A 6,584-nucleotide genomic window follows, 5' to 3' on the forward strand; every position below is an offset into this window, starting at 1 on the left:
GGTTTGATAGACGATTATGAACTTTGAAAACACTATTCATGTAGTCCATATCAACAGAATTTATGTAGTAATCACATTATCGTGTATTTTTTGTTTTTTAACCGACTATGTATTTCATTTGTGCTGACTATACAAATTGTCAATAAACGAATGTTCTATGTTATTGTCACATAAAGTTACAATATAACAGAAAGTTTCGTACGTGGGTAACACATCAGTGATTGATATGAAAAAAAAATATGACTTTGATGATGACTTTGTGTAATTTGGTAGGTCTTGCAGGTGAGTAAAGTTGTAGCCTTAATAGTTTCCATCATTGAAATTCAATTTTTCAACCATTTTTCCGGCAACGGCTACGTTTTCCAGTGAAATCAACGTCTCGTTTACGATTTATTATTCATTATCGGTCGCTGTAGAAATAACATCCAACCTATCGCAGGTGGGTAACGAGGTTTACATCTGGACTTGGCTATTAATTTCTTTCATGCTGCTCATTCCTGCTTCAGGAAAAAATCCACCGGACATCAGAGCCTTTGATCAACTGCTGCTACCAAACAATGCTCCTCAGTGTCCACGTTGCTATTCAACATTTCACTAGGCATGTCATCATTTAATATTATGTGAAAATAAAATAAAATTCCATGAAACTATTTTGTTGTTCTTGTTCTAGAATTAAAAATCATAAAACTTTTTAACATTAGCTCATGTTCTGCTGATCTTCAGCATTGTTGAATCAACCACTGCCTTTAGTTTCGAAATAACTAGAAGTGAAATGTTAAAAATACCATGGCTCTGGTTATAGCGAACACTACAATGTAAATAAAGATTCGGTCATGGTTAGCCTAACCATCTCAATCGTATTAGTTATTCATACAATATACTGTTCAATATTACTATTCTAGAGCCGATACCATTTATAATAAACATGAACTTGACTATTGTTGAAATCATCTGATTTAATAGTCGGCTGAAAACCACTATACTCGCATGGTCAGGTTGGCCCTCTATATAGTAACTGTTACCATAATATTTTTCTGAGTGTAGCAGGTCAAATGTCGTTGTTATTAGACTCTATTTACATTTATTGGTAGGAAGAAAACATGTATAAACATTCGGTTTTCTTACTTCTTTTGACTTTGATGCGTTGTGTGATGAGACTATAACAAATAGGTTCTAAGCAATAGTTCTAAGTAATTTGTACTTTATTTTAAGAATTACCAGCTACGCTAATTATTTAAACTTGAACAAACTTGTTGTTTTGCTTCCAATAATAATTGAACTGAAACTAACTATGAACCAAGTTCATCCAGGGGTTCTATTCAAGTGATACATGAAAAGTCGCAGACCTCTCTATCTTGAGTTTGAGTTTATCTTTCACTTAGGCAAAATGAATAGTGAGAATCATAAACCAAATCTTATGATGCATCAAATATCATCAAAATCACCATTTCAAAAGATTAATATGAAAAATAAACCCCTATTATAATGTTTATGACTCTGCAATATACATCTCATCTATCACTATTATAGTTTTCATACGAACAACTTATGAATTCCACAGTATATGAGAGAAGTTATGTTTGTCATAGAAATTTCGCATGAATTTCATAAGGCTTTTTATTGGAACTCAAATATTCATGGCTTCATAAGGTAGGCTTATGATTCGCATACGAAATTTTTGTGGCTAAAAACCATACGATATTATGAAATCAAGTATATCATGAAATTTCATTAATTTTTTACCAGAGTGTTGATAAAGGGTGTTTATAAGAGCTTGCTGATTTGAAATTTAAATAAAACACACGCCAAATTATAAAACGGTAAATTTTTTTCTTGGGTAGATGATTTCTTGGCATTTAAGGGGTGGGTAAGGGATGTTTCGGAAAATCGTTTTTTTGAACATTTTCCAGTTGTTTAACATGAGCTTGCATCGGGCTGGGTCGGGTGTATGATGGTTTTGTGTTTCCCAGTTGACTTTTTGAGAAACAAAAATTTAAACACGTTTTTCTGAAAACCAATTTTCGAAGTCCGTGAACACGATCTTCTGAACCGATTATATAAAAAATTCGCTTTTGATTTCTACGGAGCCACTACTGCAATTTCTTTAAAGTGTCGAATCGAAAGCTTGTGATTTTACTTTAAAAGTTTTGCGAAGAGTAAGGCATCAAATGTTGGCGGCCAGTATGCCTTCAATTTGACATGGCACTTCGGTGTCAATAAGTAATTTGTAAGTAGCAAATACTTTACGTCTGCTCAGCGGTTTATGTTGAATCGTTAGGTGGCGTTAGCAGTTCAACATAAACTGCTGACGCACTGATGAGCTGAATGCGAAACGTAAAAATAAAAACTAGTCATGTGCACTTTAGCACAAAACGGTACACATGAGATACCAAACCCCTAAATGACTATCAAATATAAAATCAATAAATCGTGAAAGAAAAAGTAAACAAAGAGAAACTGTCATACATATTTACACGAAAAACAAACAAATGAAAAGTTACAGCACAGACTAACAGACGGGACACTCAAATTAGATTCTTTAACCATATAAACGGTCATTTCGAATATTCCTTTAGTTGGGACAGTACTCGCATATGCCATGATGGCGCCACGTTACCCTATCAAATACATCCTGTCTGTGTCTAGACTGTGTTTATTTTTTTCATTTACCAACCGAGTTGCCGTTCATACAGAATTACCTGTAATGTATTGATTTGTATACCTCCATGCGAATTGCATGCAGGATACAGATTAATTACATATTGCCAAAACAATATAAAAAATTATGCCTATTTCTCATCCTCCAACGCAATACAAAACCGAACCCGTTTTGTTACAATATTTACTTACTTCTGGTCTGCCGTCACTTAATTTCGGGTGGAAATTACCAACACAATCAAAAATAGTCTAGATGAACAACGTTGAGTAAAATAAATGTTTACCTTCCAACATCGCTAAAAAAGTTAAATATATTATCAACGTAATCCAATAATTTATTGTGATGATTCATTATCAAATATTTTGATGAAATCAGGAATTTATAAAAATTTAGATTGAATTCGGTATCGCGTTCGGGGATAACATGCTGCTCAAGTAATCAATAAGCATCAAGACGAAATCGTATATTTGCTGCCATTAAAGAGTTATCACTTCTGCAGGCTACTGTAAAGCTGATATAAAAGCACAGGTAGCAACATATTTAGCTGCAATAATGCAGAGATTGATTGATTGTTTCCTGGACTAGTAATGCTATTATAAAACACTATGTACAGATGTCGAAAAGACCGGAAATAAATTTGCCAAAATTTATAAACATATTATATGTCAAAATTAAACTTTCACTTGATTTCCTTATTCTCCTTTATGAATCATTAAACTGAAACGGGGAGACACGAAATTGCAGAATAACTGCTCAGAATAGTATTCTCATATCTGTAATGCGAAAGTAATTTTATTTCGAATGTATTTTGTTGGGTCTTTCCCTACATTTAGCTCCTACGATTGAAGTTATACCTATGATGCGTCTCAATCCTAGAATCCTTTGAGTTTAAAACTCGGTGTAATTTTGTTCAGAGAGCAGAGATATCTAGGCGAAATATTTGATTTGTGATTTTAAATAATATTCAATTTTCAAGGAGCTGTTCTGGCATTACATTCCTTTTGTGGAATTTGGCCTTTCTGTTTCAACAGACTTCGCAGCCAATTCATACCGTACAGAGTCATTGCATATGGCTAGTACTACGATCCAATGTACACTAAGAATCCTTCCAGGTCGGGAAACATACGACAACTAGTTTGTAAGACCAGCGTCTTATGCCCTGAACCGCCAACCCGGGACCTGGAGTTGAACTAGCTGGATAAACAAAAGAAACGAAAATATGATTTATAAACTTCCATTTTAATAGTTCGGTTGAATACTAATTTGTTTCGTAAAGTTTTGCATTCCTGCAATCTAGTACATTCTAAGGTATAACGTGGGCAGTTTGCACCAAATGTGAACTTTTAGTTATTAGATAAATTGAAAAAATATTAAAGAAAGGTTTTATTTGTTCGGTTGGTTTTATAATTCAACTTTTTTACAGTGTATATTTTTTCAGTATGCCCAATCGATTTCCTTTGTGACTTATTTTTGAACACCATTTTTGTACAATTCACAGTTTCCGAGTTACCACGATTCGTAGAAAATGCATTCAAAAATGCTCTTTTTAAAAATCATTTTTGAAAAGACAACAAATGCAAAACAAATGTTTTGTCGTACTGAAAACTTGAACAAAGCTCCATTCGGATCGGAGTATGTGAAGTCTGCTGATTTTCTAACCATTTCTACGTTTTAACATAACTTACAACAAATCAGTCGAAATGTCAATCGGAGGTTTGATTTGTCATTCAATACATTGTGTTCGAGACCACAATCGTCATTGTTGCAAAACATCAGCTGAGATCATCAAATAGCTGATGACACTGTGGTGCCCCATAGACGGCAAAAGAGACAAATAGAACATCTCAAATCAGCTACTGACGGCAAAGCAGAAAGTAAAGATATATTTCCGATGTCGTATTTGTTTTGGTTTCAATGTACAAATGTCAATTGAGCTGTCCCATCATGTGTTTTCATATGCAGGGTAGTTCAATTGACAAAACAATACCCCCGCACAGGAGCTAACTACGGGTTCGAGTTCCATCTCTGCGGTAACATTTTCGCGATTTTTATTATATAGTAGTGTTCGCATGTCATTTTTCCAATTTGTTCTCTTCGTTAGATACTGATCAAATTCATGTTTATTAAGGTTAGTATATTAAACTACAACACTGAAGGCTTTTTATGTGAGGGATACGTGCCGCACGACAGTGATGGCATTTCACTAGAGTGATACACCAGTGCGTGAGTTCCAATTCTACACTGCGAATACATTTGGTGTGCTCCACACAAAGAGGAGGGCGCACTTCTTCTCAGTGTCCATTAGACAGATTTACAGTGTGTGCATGTGTTGAAAGAAGCTGGTGCGAGAGAACCACATTTCCTTCGCATGAATCGCTCTCAAGTGCTCTCGCCTAAATACATCCAAGTGATCACTGGCGCGTGATGGTGAGTGAAAACTTCTGTGAACTTCAATTAATAGAGAGTAGATCTGGTCTTGCTATGAAAAACTTGCAAGGAAAAACGAAAATTCAACGATAAATTGTTTTATTTTGCCCACGCTTCTTCTATGAAAACTATACACCAGAGTGCGATTCACTGCTAGAGGTAAAAAGAAAATAAACACATGCACTCATGATGCGTGCACACTTTATACAACAGTGGTGTATATACGTAACAGAGACGAGGACATGGAAATGTACCTTATGATAAAAAAGAACCGGAATTTTCATTTTAAAATTCCCGCGCTCGTCCAATCGGTAAACTTTTATTCTCTCAACGTTGGCAACACTTTTATACACATTCTGTTAAATTTTGACGCATATCGTACGATTAGTTTTTGTTTGGCGTCTATACAAAGAAGTTGAAAAATCTTCGTGTGGCGATTTTTATAATGGATGAAAATTTAGAACAACGTGCGTGCATCAAATTTTGTGTTGCAAATGGATTTAAGTGTTCCGAAACGTTGAAAATGTTAAAAAAGGCCTTTGGTGAATCGTGTCTAGGAAAAACACAGGCATATGAGTGGTATAAACGCTTCAAAGGTTGGATCATGATGAGATCCCTGGCCGCCCAACAACATCTGTTACTGACTGTTTTTTTTTTTTTATTAGTGGTGTGGTGCACTATGAATTCCTTTCGGACGGTCAAACGGTTAATAAGGAATATTATTTGGTCGTTATCCGTCGTTTGCGTGAGGCCATTCGCAAAAAAGGCCAGACTTAACAGTTCGGCTGAAAAGTTCGTATCGTTTAATAGAAACACACATTTTTTTTACCAAAATTCGTTTTTATTATTCAACATAATTGCCATCAGAGGTGATACAGCGACTATAGCGATCTTCCAACTTTTCGATACAATTTTTGTAGTACGATTTGTCCTTTGCCTCAAAATAGGCCTCAGTTTCAGCGATTACCTCTTCATTGCTTCTAAATTTTTTACCAGCGAGCATTCTCTTGAGGTCTGAGAACAGGAAAAAGTCACTGGGGGCCAAATCTGGAGAATACGGTGGATGAGGGAGCAATTCGAAGCCCAATTAATTCAATTTCAGCATGGTTTTTCGTTGTTGTTTTTGATCGATTGTGAGCTCACGCGGCACCCATTTTGCACAAAGCTTTCTCACATCCAAATATTCGTGAATAATATGTTCAACACGTTCCTTTGATATCTTTCGGGTGTCAGCTATCTCGATCAACTTCACTTTACGGTCATTGAAAATCATTTTGTGGATTTTTTTCACGTTTTCATCGGTAACAACCTCTTTTGGACGTCCACTGCGTTCATCGTCTTCGGTGCTCATATGACCAGTACGAAATTTTGCAAACCACTTACGAATTGTTGCTTCGCCCGGTGCAGAGTCTGGATAACACTCATCAATACCATTTTTTGGTATCGGCGGCACTTTTTTTCATCAAAAAGTAGTGTTTCATGAACACACGAAATTCCT

The sequence above is a fragment of the Malaya genurostris genome, chromosome 2 (genome assembly GCF_030247185.1).
Source record: "Malaya genurostris strain Urasoe2022 chromosome 2, Malgen_1.1, whole genome shotgun sequence".
In the NCBI taxonomy this organism is placed as follows: domain Eukaryota; kingdom Metazoa; phylum Arthropoda; class Insecta; order Diptera; family Culicidae; genus Malaya; species Malaya genurostris.